This window comes from Pinus tabuliformis, chromosome Q, assembly GCF_031772625.1.
Source record: "Pinus tabuliformis cultivar Carrire ecotype Pingquan chromosome Q, CPIR1, whole genome shotgun sequence".
Taxonomy (NCBI): domain Eukaryota; kingdom Viridiplantae; phylum Streptophyta; class Pinopsida; order Pinales; family Pinaceae; genus Pinus; species Pinus tabuliformis.
In genome coordinates, this window is record NC_142296.1 from 424977503 (window position 1) to 424993645 (window position 16143).

General features: G+C 38.6%; 1 pseudogene; it reads right to left on the minus strand.

Annotated features, from left to right (window-relative positions):
* Positions 1–2259: 2259 nt before the first annotated feature.
* LOC149220022 (vacuolar cation/proton exchanger 3-like) lies at positions 2260–7462 on the minus strand (annotated as a pseudogene).
* Positions 7463–16143: the final 8681 nt, after the last annotated feature.

Genomic DNA, 16143 nt, shown 5'->3' on the forward strand with positions numbered 1-16143 from the left:
CGAAAAAAGGAAGTTCAACTTAGTCAGCTGGAAACATGTCATTCAAACTCAAGACAGAGGAGGTCTTGGTATCAGGTCCCCTAAGTTCTTAAACCTTGCCTTTGGGGGGAAGATTGTTTGGAGGCTCATAACAGGTCCTTCTTCGTGGTGGAAAAGGGTGCTGGAAGCCAAATACTTGAACTTCCCCAGACAACAATTACTCGACACAGCTATTCCCAACAGAGACTCCTCAAAAATCTGGAGATTATGCAAAAAAGCTATTCCATTCATGATTCAGAACACATCCAAAGTCCCCATGGGGGGAGCGAGTATTAATATTGGGGCTGATAAAATCCTGGGACAGCAACCAATGAACAGGCACGAAGAAACAATTCCCATTCTAAATTTCTTCAACAACAGGGGTATCCAATATCTGGACCAAATCTCTAATTGGGATCCACAATCTCATATCTGGCTAGGGTGGTCTTTTCCGGTTATACCCAATGAACTTAACCCTAGTCTATGCTTCCTGCAGTCTCTCCTTCATAGTAAAGCTCCCATCAGGAAGAATGAGAGGGATAGCTTTCGTTGGGATTTGACTGGATCCAATTACACAGTCCAAGCGGGCCACCAGTATCTCTGCAACAACACTTTCCCCATGACTCTATGGAATCATTGGAAAATGGTCTGGAAGTCAGAGGCACTTCCAAAAATCAAATTTTTTATTTGGGCTCTGCTAAAAGGGAAAATTTTAACAGCAGAGAATTTGCAAAAAAGGGGTATCAATGGCCCATCTCGATGCCCCAACTGTCACAACGCTGAAGAAACGATGCATCACCTCTTTGTAGACTGCCCCTTTGCTGTTAACTGTTGGAAAAATTTGTCTCCCACTGATAACTTACCTTGGAACTCTCAGCATTCTATAGGGGAAGTGATTCACATCTGGAAAAAAAGTTGTCCCTGGAAAAACAAAAGGAGCAATCTGGCGAAGAGAGTATGGAACACCCTTTCTTATACCATGCTATGGCGTATTTGGCTAGCGAGGAACCGGAAAATCTTCAAGAACAAGAGCTCAGCCATAAGAATAATTTGCAATAAGGCCAAAAATCTTGCCCTGGAAACTATCTCCACCAAAACTCAAAGCAGCATAGACGCAACAATGTATAGCGTGGAAGAGCGAAATTTCATAAGTTACATCCTGGATAAAAATAACATCGCTCAGAAAGGCAGCATGGTGAATGAGCAACGCAGCCAGGAATCTCACTCCTGGAAAATAAGGCTAAAAGAGGAGGAGTTCGTAAGCTGGATTCAAAAATGCAATAGCTTTTATCTCTTCTTCGACGGGGCTTCTAAATCAAACCCAGGGATCGCTGGAGCTGGGGGAATGATCTTCAACGCTAATGGGGAATGTATTCTATATTATGAATGGGGCCTAGGGAACATTTCGAATAACAGGGCGGAAGCGTTAGCCCTATACCAGGGACTAACTCAGCTAAACAGATTGGGAATAAGAACAGCCAAGATCTTTGGAGACTCCTCTGTTGTCATTAATCTCATGGTTCATCAGAAAGAGTCGCCCAATGTCCTTCTCCAGCAAGTCATACGGAGAAATCAACTGCTGCATCAGACAATGGACAATCTACAGTATTACCATATTCTTCGAACTCTCAATAAGCAGGCCGATAGACATGCCAACAGGGCTTGCGAAAGGACAGCAGGTAGCCTACGTTGCAACGATGAGGAGAGCCAACAGGCCTTGCCATGATTCGAATCAACCCAATCAGCATCAATTTGAACAGCTCTGACAGAAAGGAGTGGACTCAGATATCCCAAATCCACAGCATGATCACTATCTGCATAGAGATTCGACAAAGATATTATCCCTGCAAAAATCTACACATACTCAGTAATCCCGCCGGCTTCTCTCACTTCACTCTTGGCAATCGGGCTTCCCAGGACAATCATCTGATCACCCCGCGCCATTCTATGGAATCCCGCTCCTTCCCCGTGATGGGTCTTCATCCCTCCCGCCTCACCTTATATTCTCCTCCCCTCTTCCTTCTTCATGCGTCCCTATTCCTGTATGCTGCTCATAGCGCCCTCTTTCGGCACTCTTCTCCTATTTCTCTTCAGAGCCCTGCTGCCCGCGCTGCATTTTTTGCCCGAATCCACAGACAGTTCCTTTCTGCTCCTATCCGCCACTTAAATCTCTCTATCCGCCTTTTAAATCTCTCTCCCCCGCCTACTTCAATGGCTCGCAATGAGGATTGTTTGCATTGCTCAGATCTTCAAGCTGAGCTGGAAGAAATCAGAGCCCAGCAAAATATTTTGGACAATCAGCAGAGGAATCTGGAAGCAAGAGTCGACAGCCAGAACCGCGCCATCAATGACAAGTACCGAGCAGAAATTGATCTGTTCTTGCACAGGGTCTCTTCCCTTCATGAACAATTCAACCATTTGTCCAACAGGTGCAGCCACGCGGAGGAGTCCATAACGATCCTGAAGTACATGATGGACAAAAGCAACAACGCAGTCCCAAGCTCTTCAAGTGCCAAGCATACAGAAGGGGATGCAAAGCCGGAGGAATCCACAGCAAGGCACATTAGTCACATTAACATAGATTAGAGATGTTTTGCAAATGTCAATTTCTGTTGTCCCAATATGTAAGAGTCTACTTTAGTCAAGAGTTTCTCAAAGACAGAACAAGGAGGATCAAGGAGAAAGTCCTGTTTTGTAACTCCATTGATCCTGGCATCTTTCTGCACTTAATGTACCTCAGGAGTCCAAACTCCCCTTTTTTCAGATATCAATATAGCAACCGACTTTGTGAAAAAAAAAAGATAACGCTTCAAAATGCCTTATTCTATTAGTCTAGAGACCAGACCATAGGAAAAATCTCAGGTTTCAACATACGATTATCAAAATATGCATAATTTGCATGATATGTTCGATATGATTAGTACAAAAATTGGGCTTTTCAGCCCCATAAATTACAATTATATAAAATAAAAAGCACATAGAATCTAGCTATAACATATCTAATAAATCAAGTGTCATCTGCAGTAAGCTAACAAGAACAACAGTGCCAATTTCTTAGAGTTGGAGGATCAAGATTGACTAGGAGGAGGTGGGTCACAATCATGCTGAAGAGTAACTTCCATGTGCTACATACACTTGTCCATAATATAGTATAACAAGTGTAATTCCTCCATTCGAAAGAGGAGTTCATCACGACTTTCATTACATTCAAAAAAAAAACTTTGCCCAACAACTCCTTAAGGTGCCAGTAGAGATCAACTGTAAGAAGATATTAGTTGTGGTTTCCTCTTTTCGATCCCAAGTGTGGGACTTTGCTAGAGATGGATGCCATGAATTTTGAGTCAGAGACATCTTCTCTTTCCTCAACCACTTCCTATTCAATGTCTTCAATTTCTTGTTGGACCACTAGTGGTGTGTGTGCTCTATATCTTTTTGAGGTGGCATATGCTCAAGCTTGATCTTGGGCACTATTGACCCATCACAATATCAAACCCCCTTCTCAAGCATGCTCTTTGGCGAGTCATGATGAGTGGCTAGAGCTAACAACTAGATGAAGAGAGAAGCAGGATAAAGTAATGGAGTAGGGAGAGAATAACCACGGAGAGGAGTAACATGAAAACATGAGAATCCTCCACAAAAAAGGCTTGGGAAAAGAACATGAAGAAGACAAAAAAGTTTCCTAATAAATCAAGCTTAGGAAGATTCCCAATAAATAATGTGATGAGCCAACTAGAGGAGGTAAAAAATACCTAAGATTTAGAATGGAAATCATTTGAGAGAAGAGTTTCCCAAAGAGTCTGACACATCAAGAATGAAACACTAGTTGAAACTCTTATTTGCGTGAGAGTTTGAAGCTGCAAAACAAGGAACGACTTCATGAACAACTAGCCTGTCCAAAGTGGAAATTGAAAAAAGTCTCATCGTAACACAAGAGATTGCAGGAACACAATGATTAACCAAATGTGATATAGGGGCGAGAATGAAGGAACCAGACTAGGAGGGCTTGGCCCTTCCTCTTGGTTGGAACGAGCAAACAAGCAAGAAAAATCCTTTAAAATTCGCAAGTTTCCAAGCCTGTAATTATGCTCAGTGCTATAAAAATCCCCAGAGATGAAAAACATTTATTCCTACTACCTCAAATGACTAGAGTCAACCTTGAAGTATGTGACACCTTCAATGGAAACCTCCAAACCCTATGAACAATTCATGGTGAATTCAATGCGAGGTGACTTGCGTTTGACCAAGATTGTTATCTCTTGCAACATCTATAGAGATCAACCATTATGAGGTCTTAAGATTGGAGTATGGTGACACATTAGTGCATAGTGAATTTGTGGAGGGTAGTTGTCCTCCTTCATCGCCATCCTACTCTCGTCACAAACATTCTCCAACCCAATGGAATTAATTATGGTCCTTGGCTCCCCCATAAGGAAATACTAGCAATTGCACTAGATGTTGCAAAGGAAACGCCCTAACACATAAATTTATATAGAAGATCATTGAATATAAAAAATAGTAAACAAAATGCCATTCAAAGCTAGAATATAAAAAGAAATCACTTAGATTATGTCAAATTTACATATTCTATAACATTTTCAACATAGATTATCTCTCAATCTTCAAATATGCTCTTTCAAGTTCCAATAACAAATATTTGATAAAAAATATGGTCTTTTTCAATATTGAATTGTCTCACTTGATCAAAATCTTATAATATTTTACCGCTTTCTCTTAAGGTGATTGGATTTCGCTTTGCTTGTAGTTGCTTAACTTCTTTTGGGAATTTGGACACTCAACTTTTTAATTAAATTGAAGGCCACTAATGGCTACAAAAATACATATTTTTCAGAATGATAAAAAATATATATCTCAAAGTGATTGGAAACTACAAATCATGTTGAACCAAACTTTTGACCAGAACATTGATAAAAGCTCTATCCCACTAAACCCCATCCTTGTCCTGTAGATATGCAGAGGCTTCTAGCCTTTAATCTATGTAGGGATGTTCAAAACTCAATCATAATTTAAGTTATGGAATGAGTCAAAACTCTTTACATGACCTATGCTTCAAAAAAAACATCTTAGTTGGGACTTACCTTGGTGTAAGAATAAAACTTAGTCATAATTTAAGTTATGGAATCAGTCAAAACTCTTTACATGACCTATGCTTCAGTAAAAACATCTGAGTTGAATTTTGAAAATCTATTCAATAATTTTGGAGCAAATCTAATGCCTTATAATCAAATGAACTACCATAATCAAATCCCTTATATATGGGTTTTACCACGAACATGGCAATCTGTGTGGCAGAACCCATAGCCACAGCCAATGATATATCCTGCAACAGATAGAGATATGTTCAAACCTTCAATTTTCAAAATCTTATTAATACCGTGCAATTGATAATAATAATTATCATAAGGAAAAAAATGGAAAAAAAATGATGTTTTCATAACACAAATAAGGAAGCAGCAGTCAGCAAAGATTTGAATAATTTAGTTGTTGAATGTTAAATATGTTACATTTCAATTATAAATATTGACAGTAAACAATATAAAACAAGTAGGAACAACCTGTAGGGAAATTTAGAGAATGTATTGTAAGTTTTACCCTGTAAGGAAAAATATTATAATCTATAAATCTGCAACTTACAAGCTTGTTCTTGAGAGCAAATAATACAGCGCCAGCGTGCTCGGCTGCGTTGCCTACGATCGGTAACATTATTATACTGATAAAGTTCACAGATATTTCCCATGATTCTGCCACGTCTTGATCAAACCATTGAGCTCTCTCATAAAATGAGCAAGAACAACATCAAATAATCAGCTAAATTAGTTTAACATTTGCAAGGAACTAATGTTCACCTCAATGGTCTCGACAATATACTGGGAAAGCAGGGAGATAACTACAGTAAGAGCGCAGAGCCACACAATTGAACTTATGAGTCCTATGGATGGTTCTTCCTCATTTTCTTCCTCTTCCGTTCCTGCAATATAAGTATAATGTGTTGTTTGTAAATAACTATCAAGTGCCAGAACCAATGCAATTGCTATAGTTACAATTTATTACTTAGTTATTACCTGGCCTTCTTCAAATAGTTGCCTGTGTGTCTTTAATTGGAAGAACAAATATGCAGCATAAGCTACCAGCATGATAATGCTACTGACTCTAGACAGTTTTAGTGTGGATACAATTGCTTCACTATATGCCATAGACCGTTGAAGAGCCAAGGGTAGCATGAGACACAGTGAGGCCATCATAAGAAGACTGGAATTGATTCCAGAAACAACCTGCACATCATTTACCAATAGTACAACACCTAGAGTGAGTCCCCATGAATGAGTATCTAGATCTGTCAGGAATTGTTTTGGTGTCCTAAATATATTCATAAATGAAAAAAAAATAGCACTTGCCTTGTCAAACCTCTGCTCTTTTTTCATGTTTGCTAATCCCCCACAAAAAAGAGATGTACCAAGCACAAGAAGTAAGTTGGAAAGTATAGACCCCAGTAGAGAATACTTGACCACATTGGTCTTGCCATGGTAAACTGCAAACACTGCAATGAGCATCTTTGTTGCATTGCCACACGTGGCATTGATTAGTCCACCAACTGCAAGAGAAATTTGCAATAGATTTACATTAATTACATTCTAATGTCAAACACTTACTCAAAAGAAAAAGCCACCCGTGACTCAGTAGTCCAAATACATGATAAAAAAGCCCACCTATTGGTCTGGTGTAGAATGCAATTTGCCTTCAACATTAAGATAAAAAAATTAGATTGTAAACCAAAAAATGTTGGTCAACGCAATTTGCATTCAACATTAAGATCAAAAATTTAGATTGTAAACCAAAAAATCATTGTGTCATTTATGAATTCATTGTATTACTAATGTATAAATATGTAGCACAAGGTAGATGGAACTGTAGGACCAGGCATTTGGTATAAATTTCACAGAACTTACGTACATATGTATGAAATTTTTTTAATTTTTTTTCTTCATTGGAAAAAAATGTTGCTTCTTCTTTATTCTAGTGAAAAAGATAATACATTTGCAAGTATTCTTTTCTTTATTTTCGTACATCATTTTCATCTTCATAGATAATCTCGTATGAAACTTTTCACTTACTCGGTGATAAAGCCTAGACGTTCAACAAGAGGTGCAAGACCAAGCAAACTAATTAGTGAGGAACACCCAAACCTGCAAACAAAACGATATTTGTTGAGATGTTATACAAATATTTCCATTCCATATATATAGAGGAAGAGAGAAAGACTTCTACTCACATTTCCTATTTGAAGCCTGTTAGCTAGAATAGCCAAAGGAACTAGTGGAAACAAGAAGCTTAATTTGGTTCCCAGAATCACTTCATAGAGGTTACATAAGAGAAATCTCAGCAATTTGTTAGTCTCATTGGCATTGATTAGTCTCCCCCACCACATCTCAACAATACCTGATGCTTTCTCCGAATAGAGATGTTGTTCAACATCTCTATTAAAAATTGTTGGAAAATAGGAAACTCAGTACGCTAGACAATTGTATTCAACTGTTTAAGTCTTATCAATTTTTTCCCATCTTATATCAATACTGGGAACTTAATACTGATTTCAGCACTTACTTCATCGAGGGCTCTGGGGCCCATCACAGAGAATTTCTTTATCGGAGGTGCCATGTATTTGTTGATATCTTCTTTGAAATGTGAAAACTGCACAGGCGTGATCGATGGGCGGATAAATGGTGTTTGAGCCGAACCTAGGGTTGCGGTATAGCGGGACTTTTGAAGGGATCTGTTTTAGCAGAGAATTTATTTATCCCAGACATGAGAAAGTTGTAGTTGGGTTTTGTTATTCGATTATTTTTGTAACTGACTCATAATGGTTTCCATCTGATGGTGGAGACTAATTTAATCATCTAACACTAAAATCAACGTTGTATAAGCGAACAAGTGGCACGAGAGGGAAGTTTTTGCCAGAGGAACGCCTTACAGTGTAATTATGCTCCCAAGTTGGAGAATGATTTTTGCATGGGTTTTAAGGTAAATGGGGTGGAATATTACTCCCGTTAAAAATGGTAGGCACACTTGAGGTTTGACTTTCTAGTTAAGTTAAACATGATTCTACATAAATTATTTCAATAAAAGCTTATATTTTTGGGATTTTTTAATTTTTAATTTATTGATTTAGTTTAATTAATAATCATTACTTGTGATTTTTATTTTTTATTTTTACTTATTCATATTTTAAATAAAAACTATCACATAATAGGTTTTAAAATAAATAATATTGTTTAATAATTTTTTTATCCAATTATATATATATATATGAGAAATTGTGATAGCCTTTTTGGGCTAATCCCCTATTGTAATATTGTAATCATATTTATGAAAATAAATGGCTAAGATATTGGGGCACATATTTTGAAGCTTGGGGAGGGAGATTATTTGGAAATTGGAAGAAGTTGAGTTATTTGATGTCAATATGGGAATCTCACTAGTGTTCTCTAAGAGGCCCACTGCACAATTATGGAGTTAGAGGATGAGCGAATGAGCATGTACTCCTTTGGGCAAGTCCACAAGAAAGAGGGACAAATTTAATTAAAAGAGTAGGTTTCGCTAGCAGGAAGATAGGTGATGGGTAGGTCGCATGATCACACCACCACCATACGGTTACAAAGGTGGTAATGGGGAGGTCGAGAAAAACAACAAACAGGGGTAGTAAGGGAAAACACATAGAAAGGATACAGTGTGGAGACTCAATGTAGAGAGGAGTAGGGACAACGCAAGCAGAGAAGAGGAGGAGAAAAAATCCCAGAATAATGCAAGAAGGAGGAGTGACAACTTCCTAAGGAGTTGGACAACAATATGGACAACCCTACTGTCATAAAAAATAACAAGGAAACTCCATCTTAGATTGTTGGTTTGTAGTGTTCTAGTCTCCTTTGGGTTCCCAGTGTAGGGTGGAGGCACTAGAGTACAAAATTATTTGGGTTGGTGGGTGGAGATAGGTGAATCTTTGGGTTTACAGTGGAGTTGATTGTGTGAGAAGCTACTTTGAGCACTCTTCCTCAAGCTCTGAAATCTGGCCCAGAGGTGATTGGTTGCACAAAAGGTTGCAATGCAAGACAATCTAAAGTTGGGTGGAGAGTTGAAGTCCCAATCTCAGTTGCCAGACTTCCTTTATAAGATAAGTGTTTTCTTAACCTCCTATACATGTGAATATTATGCAAGTGTTCTCGTGTTGTTAAAATTCTTTTACTAATGTTGAGGAATGTTTATTTCATGTGTGAATAATGTGGAATGTTGATTTCCTGTGTTATTGAGGAGGGAAGGTTTATTTCCTATGGAAATAATGAGAAATGTTGATTTTTGTGTCATTTTTTGAGGAATGGTTAATTTTCAAGTTATTGATGTGGGATGGCTAATTTTTGTGTTTATTTATAAGCTCAAATTCTATCTAATCCCCTAAGTATAAGAGTTGGGTGAACCTCTATTGTTTGGTTAATCTCTTACATTAAAACAATGTGTAACGGTAGGCCTTGTGTTATGGGATTGCTTGAGGGAACTGTGCATTCTCTCTTATTTATGTATTTATATGTAGTTGAGTCGAGGGAGCCTCCACACACACACATATATATATTGTAAAGCTCAGTAGATATATCATCTATATAAAATGCAAGCTCGCGAGGGATAGATCCTCTATAGATATATATAAAAGCTTTGAAGGAGGTCAAACAGAGAAAAACAACTAATATGTGCACTGGAAGTTGATAGAGATGAATTATCGTCTCGGGACCTCGGGAAATTTCACAAGTGTGAACTATGAGTCTTGGGTGAGAGATGGAAGTCAAGAAAAAAGGAAAATTTGACAAAACTCGACAAGGTTGTCATCTTGGGCCTCGGGGGTTGGTAAAACCTTTAAAGCACCAATTATTTTATAACGAGAAAAATACATTTTGCACAAGGGCCATACCCTGGTGGGACCCAGGCTATGTAGCATGATGAAATTGATTAGTGGTGACGTGGCATCTACAAGAACTACCATGTGGCATGGACTAATGGCCTTTTTGGCGAGGAAAATAGCCCTAAAATCAATGAAATGTGGCACTCTCAAAGGAGGCCAGGTGGATGAGATGACGTCAAAGTTATGTCATCTTGATGCCTTGGAGAGAGTGAGCGAGGTGCAATGGAAGGTTGAAATAGATTTATATCCTGAGACAGAGATATTCCCATTGCTTCACTATTGGGAAAATTCATCTCACCCATGATTTTTACAAGACCTTGTAATGTGCCAAGGGAACACGCCTAAGAGCGGGGGCCAAGACAGGAAATTCTCTCATTGTTTGACGAGGAATGATTTTTGCCTCGCCTCAAAGTTTTTGTAATGGGCCATATAATGTGTCGAGGGTCAATATTTATTATAACATAAGTTCGACGAATCGCGAGGTTTTGGGAGGGGTAGAACATTAACTGAAGCACCCTCCTTCCTCTCCATACTTTGTGGGGGTACACCCCCCCTCATTTTGTTGATTTGCTTTGGTCAAAGGTTAGTCATTCAATCTCGAATGTGAAACCACAAGTGAAACCATGACTGAGGTACCTCCCCTATGACATCAACGAGGGGAGGAGATATTTCACAAGCACGCACTATGAGTCTTGGGCAAGAGACGAAGGTCGAGATGGAAAGCAAGTCCAAGAAACAACAAAAAGATTGTTATGTCGGGCCTTGGGAGCTAGTAAAAGCTTAAAAGCACCAATTATTTTATAACGAGAAATTTTATTTTACACAAGAGCCATACCTTGTTGGGACCCAAGCCACATAGCATGATGATGTGGATTAGTGGTGACATGGAATTCAAGAGGACTACCACGTGGCATTGGACAATGACCATTGATAATTGGCACTTGCATAGGAGGTTAGGTGGATGAGATGATGTCAAAGTGATTTTATCTCAGGTTGATGTCATCTTGGTGTCTCGGCTAGAGTGAGCGAGGTTCACTAGGAAGTTGGGAGAGATTTATATCCCAAGACAAAGATATTCTTGTTATTCATGAATGGGAAAGTTTGTCTAGCCTTGTAAGTTTTGCAAGACCTTGTAATATGTTGAGGGAACAAACCAAGAAGTGAGGGATGAGATGGGAAATCCTCACGTTGATCGGCAAGGAATTATTTTTGTCTCACCTCAGAGTTTTTGTAATGGGTCCTATAATGTGCCAAGGAGTTGGGTTGAGGGTCAATATTTTTTATAATGGAAGTTTGATGAATTGCAAGGTTCCTAGAGGTGTAAAACGTTGACTAAGGTACCCTCCTTCCTCTCTGTACTTCATGGGGGTACCCCCCCCCTCATTCCTTCGATTTGGTTTAGTCGAAGGTCAATCGTTTGATCTCGAATGTGGAACCACAAGCGAAACCATGACTGAGGGGGAGGGTCCTCTCTCTCTCTCTCTCTCTCTCTCTCTCTCTCTCTCTCTGTATATATGTGTGTGTGTGTGGAACCACAAGCAAAACCATGACTGAGGGGCTAAGGGGGAGGGTCATGTGTGTGTGTGTCTATATATGTTTGTGTGTGCACGCGTGTGTGTTTGTAAGTATGATGTACAGTGGCTATAGTTGATGGGTTGGTGTAGTGATGTGGACCTTCCCCTAAAGGGTGGATGGATGCCACATGGTAGCACAATGTTGACAGGGAAAGGATTTAATGGCATGAGTTCAAATGGCCATATCTTATGATCCAGACATTAGTTTTTGAGAAGTTTTATATTGTCGAAAAGTTCTCGATGAGCCAGACACAATGTCGATGTTTATTTTAAGTTTCAAGGAGTCAGAAAAAAAAATGAAATTTTAAGACCCGATTTCCATAACAAGGCTTTAGAGGTTGGTTCAAGGATAGAAATGCCTTCTTCTACCCTTAGTATGGGCTATGGGGTGGATGTGGGTGTTACAGAGTGGTACAGAATGAGGTTAAACACTAGAGTAAAGATCGTCACTCTGTTATGGAGTGGTGATAAAGTAATATCGAAATAGCAGGTTCAACACTTTGACCTCTAGAGGTGAGTGTAGTAATTGAATGTAAATATGATTTTATAATACTTATAACATTGATTTTGGATTGCATGTTGACTGCAATGATTTTTGAATTATTCCACCAATTTCATTGACGTTGCATGGGTTGCTTGCCTGTATTTTGAAGGCTAGGAGGGTATATTGATGTGACCTTGGATGCTTTTCATTTCTTTAATTGTTGCAAGATTGTTTGCATGGCTGGGTGCATTGTTTTTTGTAGCATACCAGCACTACTAGTTAAGTGGTGTGTTCTTACATAATTTGAATGCAATATACATGTGAATGTTCATTTCATATGAGGGGTTTGGGGAAATCCCTGTGTTCTTAATTTTGTTGAATGTTAGGTGTTTATATATTGTTGACTGGGATGTGGGAACCCCATGGTCTACATGATATGTGGCAAGAGCCTTGGTGGATTAGAGGAATGATATTTTGTGACTCTGTTATAGAGTGAAATGTTTATAGTTATTTCTTGTGTGCAATGAGGTGTTGATTATAGCACTATGATTGATGGCTATGTGTTGAGTGTAGACCGTGTATAGTAAATATATCCATGATGGCATTATGATTGCAAAATTTTAGAAAGGACATTATATGCTACTATGTTAGATTTCTTCTAACTGAATTTTGAGACTACAAATGTCTTGGATGCTAGCCTTAGGGAAAGAGGCTAAATTTAATTGCTACTACTAGCCTTGTAGAGAGGCCGAATTTAATTGCTATTGTTGACGTTGATAAAGAGACCGAATTTAAGTGATGATGTCGGCCTTGCTAAGGAGACTGACATTTAAGTAATGATGTTGATCTTGATGGTGGTGTTGATCTAAGTAGAGGGGCCTAGTTTTAAAATAATGTTGTTTCCCTTGAATTTCATTTCCAATGTTGGCCTTAGCAAAAAGGTTGATCTTAAAAATTGAATAATGTTGGCAAAAGGGTTGATTCCTAACTCTTATAAAGGTGAGGCTGAAGGAAAGTTGAGGTGTATCAAAATTTACATTCTCATACACACACACACACACTCTTGGCATGACTGTTAATAAGCTTATATGTAGATGAGAATGCAAATTTGTTTTTTGGAAGCATGCTAATAGATATATATTCCGAGGTTGGAATATGTGACTGATAAGAAATTTGAGATGTGTGTGCCAGTTGCAGGGAAATAAGCTTAGTATAGCATGGTCAGGTGGTAGCTAGAAATTCTTGTGCACTGAAGCTATTAACAATTGGGTGTCCACGACAATGCATGAGAGAATTGGTTCAACGAAAAAGGAGCAGCTTATGTGAGTTCTCAAGCACATGAATCAATAGAGTGTAATGATGAAGGTGGCTGGAAGAATGAGATAAGGGAAGAAGCACGCAATACACAGACCACTAGGAGTTATTAGAAACGGTATGGAAAGGATCCATTCATTCATAGATTGATTCATTCACTTGAAGAGGAAGAAATTAGGAGCATAAAGGAGGAGAAATATGGTCCAAGGAGGATTCAGAAAATGAATCCATATGTGCTTAGGTGAGGAGCATGAGGAGAGAGGGAAAGGAGGGAGCATTCCCTCAAGACTTTCTGATGAACATTTAAGGACCCCTCCTTTGAGAAATTGGAGGGGCACTGCAAATTTAAAAGGGTTTCCATGAAACCTTAGAGAGCACCCAGTCTAAGTATTTATGCATACATATGGTGGTGTGAGATCCATTGAAAACATTGGAACTCATGGGACTAGGTTGATGTGGAAGCATTGCATGTTTTTTGTTTTTCTAATGGTTTCTTATTTCATCTTGTCGCTTGATTGACAACTGTAAACATGACCATGCTATTATGTTTTGCAACTTTATGATTGTTGTCATGAAGTTCTTTTATTGTGGCCCTCATTTCTTTTGAAAATTTTCCTTTCGTCTTTCATGTTTTGAGGCCTTGGGAAAAATGGTTGGATGTGAAAATAAAGCTATGGATATATGGGGAGGAGTCGAGGAGAACCCAAAAAAAATTGTGATCTGAGTAAGGACCTACAATAAATAAAGAACAATGAAAACGAGAAAGGTTGGTGTTGAGCCAGAAAATGTCGTTGTTGGAATATAACTAGAACATTGCTCCTAAGTGCAACAACAAGCATGAATAAGGGATTACAAGTGGGCTAGAAGTTTATTGTGAAAAACAACATTAACAAAAAATAACAGTTAAAAGCACTGGCACTAGAAATGAGGTGAAAAATATAAAAAGGAAGGAATTCGGTAAAAGAATTCTTGGTGCTGCATTGGCAATTATTGTTACAATACTCTAGGTGCTTTGCATAGATGCAAAGAGTCTTTAAACTTTGATCTCATTGACCTATGTGATTATGTGTGTTGTTATATTCATGAACATGGAAATGGTTAAACAAATGTGTAAAAATGTCATTGAAATTGACAGGTTCTTGTCAAGGATCATTCTCATGGAAGAATGACTAATCATGTTTATGAATTGAATGAATGTATGAATAACATGTGTAAGAATTGTGGGTGTGTGACAAATCCAACAAGCAAGAGAAAAATCTTGTTTCTATTTATTTTACTATCATGTGATTATGACTTTCATATGCCCATGTTTATGTTATGGTAATGAAATCATGATCATGAACAATTATTGGGATAGGTAGACCAACCGTGATTGGGGGTTGCCTAAGCCCGGGAGAAGTGATGGGAAGAGACGATGTCGTCTCTGGATTCTTGTGATGTTGTGTAATGTGTATAATGTGTATATGCCTATGTGTTGTATAATGTGTTTGGAACAAGCAAGTATTGGACTATTTGGGCATGTGTGTTGTGCAATGTGTTTGGAACAGGTAGGTATGGGATTGTATGCGCCTGTATGATGTATAATGTGTTTGGGACAACGAGGTATGGGACTTCCTCAGCCTATGATAATATTTTTGAGAGTTGCAGCAAGCGTGAAAGAAGAAAAGTGTTGGATGAGACAAAGGGAAAAAGAGAAGTTCAATGGATTGGGGATTCCTTGGTGATATCCTGACTGAGAAACCCGTGGGGTTTGTTGGCTGAGAATCACCGAGGTTGTGGCTTGCTTTCGGGGCTAATAAAGCACTAGAGACTATGTTGGTTGAGAATTTACCAATAAGTTGAGGTGCCCCTGTGCTAGTTGGATTGATACCACCTAATTGTAATAGCCCCCGGTTGATTTTCCATGTAAATAAAATAAGACCAAGGTCACGGGACATTATTCCAAGATGAATGGTGGGAAAACATTATAGTGGGCATCACTTGTGGTTATTAATGGCTATGGAAATTGGCAAAGACATTGGAAAATGCATTGAGGCAATAATTTATATTTAATTATGAAAATAAATGAAAACAGGAGAAAGGGAAGGTGAAGAGACACAAATATGCATGCAAGGGAAATTAGAGGAATAATCAAGGAAAATGAAGAAAAAGGAGACATCAACAATAAAAAGGCATCAAAGAAATGGTTGATGGCTTTTTTCGGTTTAGCATTTGGCTCTCTTACACTAACTTGCACACTTAGAGTATTTTTGGAGAACTCTAGCATTCACTTGGGTTTGGAATAAGGCAAGAAAGAAAGCAAAGAGCAAGCAAAGAATAGAAATGGAGCACAAGGAGACAGTTGGATCAGCAACGACAACAAGATTACTTCGCAGGTAACAAGTTGCATGTGTGATCTCCTTGTTGGTTTTTGGATGCATGGTATATGCATGTGATTCCTTGGTTATTTTTGTTATCATTGGCATGGGATTTTCCTGGATTGACAGTGGTTTCATATTTGCCTTTCCATTTCCTAGATAGAAATGGTCTACTGGGTTCCCTACTTGTTTAATGATTGATTTTCAGGTTCCCTATGGCCGTGGGTTGGAACAAATTCTCTAGAGACCTGGAACAACAGGGATGCCCTATAGGTTGTGGGTTGAGATGGGAGATCTCTGGAGCTTTGTAACAACTTGGGACCCTAGATGTTGTCCATTGAGTTACTAGTTCTTGGAGCCCTAGAAAGCTTGGGTAGAGGCTGATCTGGTTTTTATTAGTGATTTCTAGACTGTATAGGTGAGATCACTGTGGTT